Below are 11,945 nucleotides of genomic sequence, written 5' to 3'. Positions count from 1 at the left end.
TCCTGCAGTGTTGGTGCCCTTGCACTAATGGATTCGGCCAATGTCAAAATTGGAAACAAATATTTAACAAGGCAACCTCAAACCAAGTAAAAGATCTAAAAATGTGCAGCCTCAAGCTTCATAAAGTTCTTTTTAAAAGTAAACAAAGAACTGCTGACCTGTGAGTCTCAGTAGAGGGGTTATGATACTTCCATAATGCTAATCACCAAATGCCCTCCACCTTCAAGGATGGACCAGCGCCTTCGAGCACTCAGGGTACTAGAAACCAAGAAAGAAGAAAGGGTAGCCACTCACAAAGCCAGCCACCTTTGTAAACCCCTCACATTCTCCCACAGACCCTGCTCCCTACATGCTAGACAGCAGAATAACCCATTAAACTTTGGCAAATGGCCACAAGCATCAGATTATTCTTGTAACTATTAGGTTCTACTTATGGTTAGAAGTTATTCTGTGAAGCAAGCAGGCAAAATGCAGTCATAGCTCCATGTCACAGCCAATGATGCTGACTCTATCAAGTACTGGAATCTCCATGACAAAGAAATTGAGCATCCTCAGGAGAATGAGTCACCCGGAAAACAGACGAACTCCTCAAGTAATATCTGGCATAGTGTTTTGTAAAAAAGAACTGGACATGGTATCCAACTTTGTAGAATTCTCAGTGTAGCAGAAGGTAAACGCATGAAAACTAGTTGTGCCGATGAAAAATGATGTTAGCATGGGAAAGGAGTGGAAGGAGGGTCCCTAAGTTAGAGTCTTAAAAACTAGAGTTCGGTGGAAAAGATAAAGTATTTGTTAACTTACAAAGTTTCTGTTTATGATTCAAAGGTAATCCTTATAGTTTCAGGAGCTTTTATATAATAGTTTTGTTAATTCTTTGATAATTTTATGCATATATACAGTGTATTTTGATCATAGGTATGCCCTATAATTTCTCCTAACTCATTCCATATCCATTCACCTTCCAACTATTTTTAAATAACCCATCCAAATCTAATTTTTATTGTTCATGGGTATGGTGTCATTCCTTGTAAAACTACCAAAGATCACACCCTTAAAGAAAACTGGCCTGCCCTCCCCAAGAAGCCATCAAGTATCCATAGAAACGCAACTAGGAGTATCTGCCTTGATCCTATGCGTGTGTTTTGCAGGCAAGCATGCATTCATGAGTGCATTGGTCCTGTTATGTCTAGAAGACACTGTTTCTTTATGGTCTTCCCAGCCTCTGCCTCTACAGAGGCACCTTTCTGCCACCTCTTCTTCAATAGTCCCTAATGGTAGGGAGAGAAGAGTGCTTAAGCACTTCACAGTTACTTATTCTCTACACTTCAACTACTTGTAAGCTTCTGAATTCGATATTATCCCTTGCACAAAGAAACTTCTCTGATAAGGTCTGCAAGATGTACTGTGGGTATAGAGATATGAATTTAGAAGGCACTTTTGTTCACCCATGGGACCTATGAGTTCTCCAGCCATAAGTTCTTGCCAGATTTATAGTACCAAGCATGTGTTCCTTCTATAGAGCGGGCATTAAATTATATGAAAAAATGGATTGTTATCCTCATCAAATTCATGTCACATGGCACCACAAGTCTCTCTTATTATGCTGGTCATCATTGTACTTTACATGGTTCCCAAATGGATAACAGTATTGACTGTTTCTTCCAGAAGCCTGGATAGCACCTTCTGGCATTATGAAAGTTAACCAGTAAGGAGGAAACTACCTGGTCAGTACCAACTTGATTTTTCTATGTCCTATGGGTAAAGTGTGTAGTATCTTCAGAGATAAGCCCTTACCATCAATTTCTGGTAAACAATAGCAAAAGCAATAGCAATAGTCAGCACTGGCTTTTTTGTTTTTTGTTTGTTTGTTTGTTTTGTTGTCATGGTGGATCTCCAGAACACCTACTGACCAATGACATGAGAAGAGTTTCTGCAGACTTGACACTGGACTTATTAATTGACAACCTAAGGCTTCTGGGTGAAGCACTGTTCTCCCAATAGTGTAGGATAACAATGATTAGACTCCTTTTATATGAAAAAAAATGATTTAGGAAACATGAACATTCTTAGTGTTACCTTTTCATCCCTGCCCAACCTCCTTTGCCATACCCACCCCTCCCTCTCCTGACTTAAACCTCTCTCCCGACCTTACTTTTATCACCCCCCCACCGCCCCACCCCTCCCTTCATACCTGAATTCTACTCCCCTCTCCCACTTCACGATCATCCTCTTCATCAACCATTTGGTACACTTTTTAAACTTTGGTTTGATTTCAGCCTCCTTTCAAGTGTTGGTTTTTTAAAAGCTTCTCATCATTTCATTTGTTAGAATGGCTTCGAAAGGGTGTTTCCTCAAAGTGTGATACAAGACTGGCAAGAAGGTGCCAGGTGCAAAGAGAATGGAGTTGTTTGCTGAAGCCATCGGCAGAAGAGTAGCCTGAAGGGGAAATTCAGTACCCAAAGGATTTGTATGTTTAGGGTTCATATAAACTCTGGCCTTTGGAGTCTCCCATGTGAAGTACAGAAGTCCTAATGGTGTTTGGGCATGAGAAAAGCAGGTGAGAATTGTGAAAACTGTCCACAGAAGGGAGATGGAGCCGGGCAGTGGTGGTGCATGCCTGGAATCCCAGCACTCTGGGAGGCAGAGGCAGGCGGATTTCTGAGTTCGAGGCCAGCCTGGTCTACAGAGTGAGTTCCAGGACAGCTAGGGCTACACAGAGAAACCCTATCTCGAAAAAACCAAATAAAAAAAAAAAGGAAGATGTGTTGCCAAATGAGTACTGAATAGCAGAGCTAAACAGGTTCTACCAGGGTTATGGACACCATTCTGGGTGTCTTGTTTCTTCCGTTTAATAGTGATGGCATCTACGTGTCTCTCTTCAAATTGTCTGTAAGACTTAAGTGATTTTTCTCATGAGTAAGAAGCCTGATCTTTGAAAAACCGACGGCCTTCTCTGCCACTTCTCCCTTCCCATAACCCTCTCCCTACTTTTCCACACCAGTATATTTTACTTTTCAGGAGCCAGAAGCCCATAAAGAAAGAAGTTCTGAAACAAATTTGTGCTAATATGGCTTCTTCAAGACAAGGTGACACAGAAACTCCAAAATCATTTAGTCTGGTGTTGCTGTAATTTAATTGAGTTAACATTCAATATTAGTCAAGGTGGGCTAATAACTATAACAAGTCTCAGATGTGTAACACAGTCAAGGTTATTTCTTAACATGTGTCCACAGGAGACCATGCTCCATGCAGTATTTTAGGGCCCTGGGTCTTTCCCAGCTAATGAATTCCTTGGCATTCTTCCTCACATACTCTCATCTCCTCAGGAGGCAGAGAGAAAGAACAGCAGGCACAGCATAGGAGTCAGGTTAGGAGTCAGGTTTTAGAAGGATGTATCTGACTTCCAGTTCCATTCCACTGGTGGGCATACCGCTTTGCTGCAGTCTAGCTGGGTTGCCAAGCGGAAAAGCAAACTGGATTTGGTGGCAGTTTTTACTCCATGCTAAGAGCTAGCTTTCAATTGGCCAAGCTATTGGAAAGGGGTGATTGAGCTCACTATCAGTGAAAACAGATGTAAGAAGTATCCCATGGCCCCCTTGTTTGAAAGTCTTTTTAGAAGAGGGTGTGAGGGTAGGAAGGACTCATGATGGAAGAATGCAATAGCTTTCTCAGTCTCTGAGATTCTCTGATTCAATGAAGTAGCAGAGTCTAGTGCCGAATTTCTGGTGCCTTAAACTCAGTTCCTGGAGTAGAAATAGAAAGTGGAATCTAATTTTTTAGATTGTTCTTCCAGCTTGACGTATTGAAGATTTTTAGCACGCACGCACGCACGCACGCATGCACGCACGCTCACACCTGGCTGCCCGCCACCTTCTGCCTTTGCAGATATGCTTACAGGAAACCGTAAGTGGATCTGCTTCTGATGCTGGCAGCATCTTACTAAAATGCTTTTGCTGGCATCATGGAACAGGAGCAGAATTCAGCTGGGACCAATAATGAGGCTCTTTAGAAAGTTCTCCCTTCCACCCCCTGACAAGGCAGATGTGATGGGGATTTTTCCACTCCCATCCTGTCGCCGGTGGCCGAAATTAGTTCAAGGCCATCAAAAATGTTTAGACCTTGAGAGCTGAAACCCAAGTCCCATAAAGAAGACAAATCTTTCTCCTATCTAGCAAGAGAAAAAGAAACTCATCCCAGAGACTCCCAACACAGTAGTGTGTCACCACCTATTGTTCTATAACAGGCCTAGAAAAATCACAGCCCTGAGTTGGTTTGGGATGGGGGGAAAAAGGATTGGCTTCCATTAAAAATGTTTCTAGGTAGCATTTACAATGGCCTCTGCTTTCTTTTCTCCCTTGAGATCATGCTATAGTGAAACATTTTTAAAGACTGTCTCACTTCTGCCTTCACATTTTAAAGTTCACAGCTATTGTCATGTGAGCTGTGTATTTCATGCTATGTCCCTGTTTAATAGATAAGGCTACTTGAGGTCCACAGAGATTAGCTGACACAAATGCAAGATTAGCACTCAAACCTCTGTACTAATGTGCTGCACTAGATCCTCACCGTACTTCACAAGGTTGTATCAGCTAATGCTTGGTGTGTCGTGGGGGGAGAGGAGGGAGTGTCTCTATTTTAATAGACTTTATCTATCTGTTAATCCATTCACTCATATGTCTATCCATAAACTTTGCACCAAATACAATACAAAGGGGAGTCAGGATTTGTCTTTCAAAAGTTTATAGTCTTGTAGCGTTAGCACATAAAAAACAATAAATACAAATAACTGTATTTTATTCATTAATAATGAATGGACCACAGATGGCAACTATATAAGTGGGAAAGGGGCAGAATTAGGCATGATCATTTCTTCTTTAGATGGTTGAGGAAGTCCTGTAAGATTTGCCCATTAGCTTGTTCTTAGACCCATAGTGACCTAGTACAATTCTCTGAATATAGAGAATTGTTTTGATCTGACCCACATCATCTAGTTAGTTATGTATTCTTTTATCTTGTTCTGCCTTTGTTTCATGACTAATCCTGAGCCCCAAGGTCTAGTTCCAAATACTCAGGGATCCTGAGGCATATCCTATCCTTGCTGCATATACCAAGCCCCAAGCTGAGAACAGGACATTGTGAGTACCAAGGGACTGCTTTGCAATCTTAAAATGTTCAGAAATCAAGCTGTGAACTCAAAGGAATGGTTAGAGAGTATGGCTTGGTGAAAGGGAAAGAATTCAGACTCCTTTTTAGTTAGGTAAGCCAAGCATGGAAGACATAGATGTTAAACTGAAACCTTTAACTTTCAGGTGTTTCTAGATTACACTAAGGGATCCCTTTTCTCAAGCATCAGTGAAGAAAAGTTATTGATACAGAAAAGTGTGCTACTAGAGATTAGGAACACTAGCTCCACACCTATGTAATAGGTATTTACTGAATGTGAATTCTAGATGCTCCAAGGACCCTAAGGATGAGGATGTTCTTTCCTTTGTCTATATTTCAGAGCAATTACCTTGCCTATCCTATCTATCTAGCTGGTTACAAGAGTAATACAGTACACACTAAACATTTAAGGATTATAATTAGCCATAAATAGATGTTTCTTACCTATGGGCCTTTCTTAAGTTTTGTATGAGTGAACTGATAACGATAACAGTACTTGTATTATAGAATTATTTGATGTTAAATGAATTAATGTAAAAAAATCTAAGGATAACATTTGTCAAAAGCAAATGCTCAGTAGGTAACTGTAGAATGTAAGAACTCTTTACAATTGAGTAGCATTACTTATAGCTTTCTCATAAGTTCTGCAGCTACTTAGAAGCTTTGTCCAGGGAAATTTCCAGTTCTTTATTTATTCATTGTTTCTTTTTTTTTATTCGATATATTTTTTATTTACATTTCAAATGATTTCCCCTTTTCTAGCCCCCCACTCCCTGAAAGTCCCGTAAGCCCCCTTCTCTCCCCCTGTCATCCCACCCACCCCTTCCCACTTCCCCGTTCTGGTTTTGCCAAATACTGCTTCACTGAGTCTTTCCAGAACAAGGTGTTTCTTATGAGTTAGATGTAAGCCTCATCCTCCAAGAACTCAAGCTTAATAAGAGAGACAGATATGCAAAATAAGACCATGAATGTACACATGTTTTTGTCAGCAATCCATCTCCTATAAATTTGCTTCTTTGACTAGACATCTGCTGAGTACATTTTTGCGGACAACTAAATGATGAATTCTCACATTACAAATCAGCAACTCTTTTTTTTTTCTTTTTTTTGTGTCTGTTAAAAACCTCTCCAGCTATGGAAACATAAATCTGTGGGGGCAGATCCTCCATGTTATCTCTACCAGATAAGGTTTTATACACACCACTCCTATCTTTATCAATGAAACATTGTCTCTGTTAAAATCTCATGGCTTTGGCTGAGTGGATTTGTCCCAAGGAGAAGCTTTTACTTTACAGTTTCTTGTTCTAGCCACTTGAGTATTTCTAGGAAAGAAAAGATACTACCCTAAATTTATCCAAGTTAAATTTCATAACACTAGAAACAGATTCCTTTGGAAGGGTAAGTTCAAGTTATCTTCAGCATGCATCTATTTTCATGTATTTCTAAGAGAGGTCATATTTTAGCCTGCTGTGGGAGTGTATTTGTGGTACTTTGGCAAATATTTACCAAGTACCAATTATGACAACCACTCAGCTTAACTAGCAGGAAACAAAGACAAGTAAGGATAGTCCCTGTCCTTGAGCACTTTGACTGCAGGTGGGAGAAACAGCCCTGTAAGTAACTGTGGTGATGCTCTAGCATGAAATCTGTGGTGCAGGAAGAACAAGCGCTATCAAATTTCAGGTAATAGAAGAGCTAATTTTGCTTACTGAGGTCACGGCTTTAAAGAAGAAATGTGATTTTCCTGGAAGAAAAGGCATTCCAAATAGAAGAATCAACAGAAACAGAAGCGTGGAGTAGAAGAGCCAAGGATTATGGGGAAAATAGATCATCATGTCTAGAACAGTGTATTAAAAATCAGTGTCCCAGTAGAGCCATAGGACGTAAAGGAGAACCACTGGCAAAGGGCCTTGAATGTCAGACTTGACCTGAAAAGTGAAGCTCTTAGCAGGATTTTAATCCGGGAGAGTAAACAGAACCCAAGCAAAATACAGAAGCTAATAGTATTTGACCTATAAAAAATAATTTCATGTGTTTTAACCTGATGCCAAAATACTCAGAGAGGTAGAAAATAGCCCAGCAGTTAAGATCACTTGAGCTCTTTCAGAGGACCCAAATTCAGTTGCCAGCACCCATGTCAGGCAGCTCTTTAGTGCCTGTAAATTTAGCCACAGGGAATTTGACAGCGTCCTCAGATCTCCACAGACACTCACACACAGGTGTACATACACAGTACATTAAGCAAGAAAATAAATCTTTTAAAAATAATCAACATGTCTGGCTACTTATTCATGTGTCATACCCATTCCTTATTTGGATGATCTTTTTACATTCTTACAAAATTATTGTTGTTCTGGGTTTGAATATGTTTTGTCCATAAAGTTGATAGAGTATCTATGGACTTGATCAAAGTCCTGATCCTAATTACTAAAAATGGGTGGTTTCAATTATTTTAACCAAACAAGTTCAGTTCCACATTTTATTAAAATATTTCCAGTAACCAGAATGGATATCAGAATACTACAATAGGAACCTGGTTCTTCATTTGAGGAAGATTATAAATTTTCATCAAGTTTTTCCCCTTTATGCAAAATTCTTAAATTGTAAAAGGACGTTAGTTCAAATACCCACGACGCACATAAAGTTGGGTATGGTAGCACATTCCTGAAATCCCAGAGAATCTATGCCAAAATGGGAGGTGGAAATAAGAACTTATGGTACAAAGCAGGAAGGAAGGAAGGAAGGAAGGAAGGAAGGAAGGAAGGAAGGAAGGAAGGAAGGAAGGAAGGAAGGAAGGAAGAAACCCTATCTTAAGGTGGAAGTAAAGGCCCAATACCTAAGCTTGTCCTCTGTACCCCATGTACATGAGCATGCCACATGACTAAGCACACACACACACACACACACACACACACACACACACACACAATTGAATTAACATTACCAAAATGGCAAAGACTGACCATTCTTGAGGTTTCATGATCCCTCCCTGTATACTCTCTAGTGTGAATTAAAATGTATCTTCCTTTCATGAAAATAGATTGAGCAGCTTCTGTGCATAAAGGCCATTATTCTAGACTCTTTCTTCTACAAATATGGAACAAATTTCTACATGGAAATGCATATTTGTATTGAGTAGATGGCTCAACTGGGCTGACTACTGGTATTGCATGAGAGATATTGAAGAATAGTTCATCTTTTGGTGCTCAGTGTCTTGGAATTGTCACATATAGGTTGCATGGTGCAAGTTGTAATATACCTTTAAACGTGAAGAGGCCACCAAGACTGCTGTGCATTGGTGGTTTGTTTCTTTCTTCCTCAGTGTACCAGTGCACTATCAGAAAATAACAAATTTCAAACTGGAGTTTGTACTTTATTTAAGTAACAAAAACCTTAAGAGTTTCAAAAGTCTTGAACAAGCTGGAAGCTCTAATGCTAGATATAACATATATGGCACACATTTAGATTTAGAGGATTTTTGGAGGCTAGGAATACTTTTTGAAAGCATTCTCACTTCACTGACAATGTACAGTCAACTGTGATGGGCCTTGGTCATCTTAAACTCCATTTTATGAAGCAGACAACCTAAGTATCAAATCATGAAATCCCAAAGTTCTAATTTAAAGCTAAGTTCATTTGTTTTTGTGTTTTATCTGTATTGTGCACAGAACCTTAGGTTCCATGTAGCATAGTAAATGCCTAATGTTGACTTTAAACTGTGAGTTTAGCTATTTACTCTTCTCAGGAAAGATATCATGATGGATAGCTAGATAGTGATTCTGATATAGACTTGTTACAAGAATATCATATCTTTTAAAATATCACATTATAAAATAATTATATATATAAAACCATAATTTCTGTAGGAATTCAAGGTAAGTGGTGACTTGATTTTTTTAATTGTGTATTTAAGAATAATTTCAAAGTAGGACCAGGGCTTTTCCAGGGACTGAATGCTTGTAGGAGGCCAGCATCACTTTGATTACCTATAAAATGTTTACATGTAGTAGGACTATGTGGCAAACAATTCTTAAGGAGGTTGTAATGTTAAAACTTCTGCCCAAAAGCCTTACATAAAAAATACTCATCTTCATTAAAGATGTGATCCTTTTCAAGGAGGTTTTCTGAACTTAAAGCTGCTGTTGCTAAGGAGTTGCTAAGGCAAATGAGCTACTCAGCACTAATGTGCAACTTTACTCCTCTGCTTAGAAATAGTAAAATCATTACACCAGCTTCAGAGCCAGAGAGGAAGGAAAAATGAGAAGGGTCAAGTGGAGAGTTGCCTCTTTCTGACAGTTATCTAGCATGAACTCTTTTCCCCCCCTACTCTTCCTTAGCTCTCATGGAGAAAAGAAGCAACCTCTGTGTGTGTATGAAAGTTATACATGTAAATTAGGCCAGTTGGCAGGGCAGGGTTCTGTGAAACTAGAAGATCCTTGGCTAAGACAAAGGGAAGTGCCTGCCCACTGAAGAGAAGGCAGCTGTGGTTGCTGATCTAATACATCTGCTGGTTCCCAACCTCAGCAAAGGTTTGGTTTGTTTTTTTTTTAATATCCCAACGGTAAGAGTGAGTCAATATAGAGAACTATGTATTAGTGCATAAAGTACCAAATAATTGTACCCTAAGCATTTTCTTCATAAGTTTGTCTAAAATATTTGGAATCAATAATTTATGCTATTTTATTGAGTGCCCACCATATCCCAAGTACTGATTTTCTGTGTGCTGGGGTTCTAAGGAAATAACATACAATTTCTACCATGCAGTATCACAGTACAGTGTAAAAATAACAGTAGGTTGTAATTCATTGAATACAGTCTATAATAGAATTGTTGAAATATTATTGAGGCTTGGGATTATGTTCACAGTTGATTTTTTTTTATATAAATACATTTATAAAATATCTTGAATGGTAAATCCATTCGGGTTTTAGTAAACATCCAAAGACAAAGCACTTTCTGATCTACTTCCAGTGACCAGAAAACATACATACAATGTAACAGTGGGCAACTGTGATGCTCTTAATTTTTATAGGTCAGGGTCTATCATCACCTGGTGGCAGGATATTGAAATTGCAATCCAAGCCTTAAACATGGGTATTTTGGGTTGTGCCAGTTGTTACTACTATACAAGTCAGGAGATGTCAAATACATTGCTCTTAATGTGAATTTTTAAGTATAAAATAGTATAGAGAATAATATTTTAATTTATTTTAGACCTACACTTTTAAATGGAAAGCACTATATGCTATGGTAAAAAAAATATGAACAAGTTGGGAGCACATATTATATATGAAACCTCAAATTGCTTCTTAATGATCATATGATCCTCAGAAAAACATTTAAATGTCCTGGTAATTTATTTCTTCATTTGAAGTCTCAGGGTTATGAGATTGATATTTATTAGCAAAACATTTTATGCAATGTTTGACACATAATAGACACTGTGATTTTTAATTATCATTCCTTTTACAACAGTGCTTCTAAATATAGGTCCTTGCCTTCATCATCATATAATCATGCTCTGCTTATAATTTAAAAATAGGAGCAGTTACTATGGGTTCCCTGGAAGGAGTATGGCTAGAATAATCTGGCTGTTAATATTATTTTCCAACTCTCATCCACTAGTTTTGTTCTAAAGCAAAATATTGTAACTTTACTGGCAAACTTCTATCACTTTTTAAAGTTTGGGCTCAGATGTAGTATCTCCAGTTTATACTGTCTTTTGACATTCTCCCTATAATGTTAAGACTCAATTCATACAAATCAAAGTTCTTCTCCATTTGAATTTTAAGTTCCTTGAAGGTGAGGACTGAAATTTGTAATTAGTTTTTGGGTCTCACAGTAAGAATTTAGCACTAAACTTTACCCACAAGGCTAAGTAAATGTTTATCTACAGCGAGCATTAGAACGGAGAGAGTCCATTCAAACCTTCGTCAGCTATTACTGTGTTATTATTCTCCAATTGTTTGAAGAGTCATTATATCATACATTCTGCAACAAGATTTTCCTGTGAAGCTAGTACTGATTTATTCATTCTTTACATTCTTTATATTAGTAATAAAAGACTGCCTCTAAAAGACTATCTCTACTCTAAAAGACTATCTCTACCAGGCCTATGTTTGTTTTTAACACTGGCAACAAACTTTAAGAAAAGTATTGTGTTTGTTTACAGAAAAGGAAGCTAAGACTAATAAAGCTTAGGGTATCATTTTAATCCCAAGGAACTGTTCAGAGAACCTAGTTGGGTTGAATGAATTAGACCTTGGATAGTATATATGTGACTATTGATCTTCACTCATATATACATATATATACTATATATACATACATATGTATACATTTTTATTTATACATTAATTAATATATTTAATATAATACATATGGTGTGTGTGTGTGTGTGTGTGTGTGTTTGTACTGTCTACAAATGAGAACATAGTAGTTAATTCAAGCAATGATCATTGAGCTCTTCTAGACATACAGGAGAGGAATTGGAAAAAAAAAAGGTGTGTTTGGGATTTCTGCCCTTTGGGCTTTAGGAATTTTTGCCTTCCAGCTTTAATCCTTCATATCTCCCACATTCTTGATTTACAGCCTAATCATAGTAGATTATAATGAAACAACTGGAGGCCATATTTGGCTGAAAACAAAACAAATAAATCTGTTGGTCTTTTTCAGTTGAGAAAACTTAGACATGCCTTCTGCCTTACCTTTCTTCTGTCTTCTTGACTGTGTCCATCTTTTTCAGTCATTCAACAACTTTTTAACTGAGTTCATTGTTCCAC

This window comes from Apodemus sylvaticus, chromosome 3 (genome assembly GCF_947179515.1).
Source record: "Apodemus sylvaticus chromosome 3, mApoSyl1.1, whole genome shotgun sequence".
NCBI lineage: Eukaryota > Metazoa > Chordata > Mammalia > Rodentia > Muridae > Apodemus > Apodemus sylvaticus.
This window is presented reverse-complemented; position numbering follows the sequence as displayed.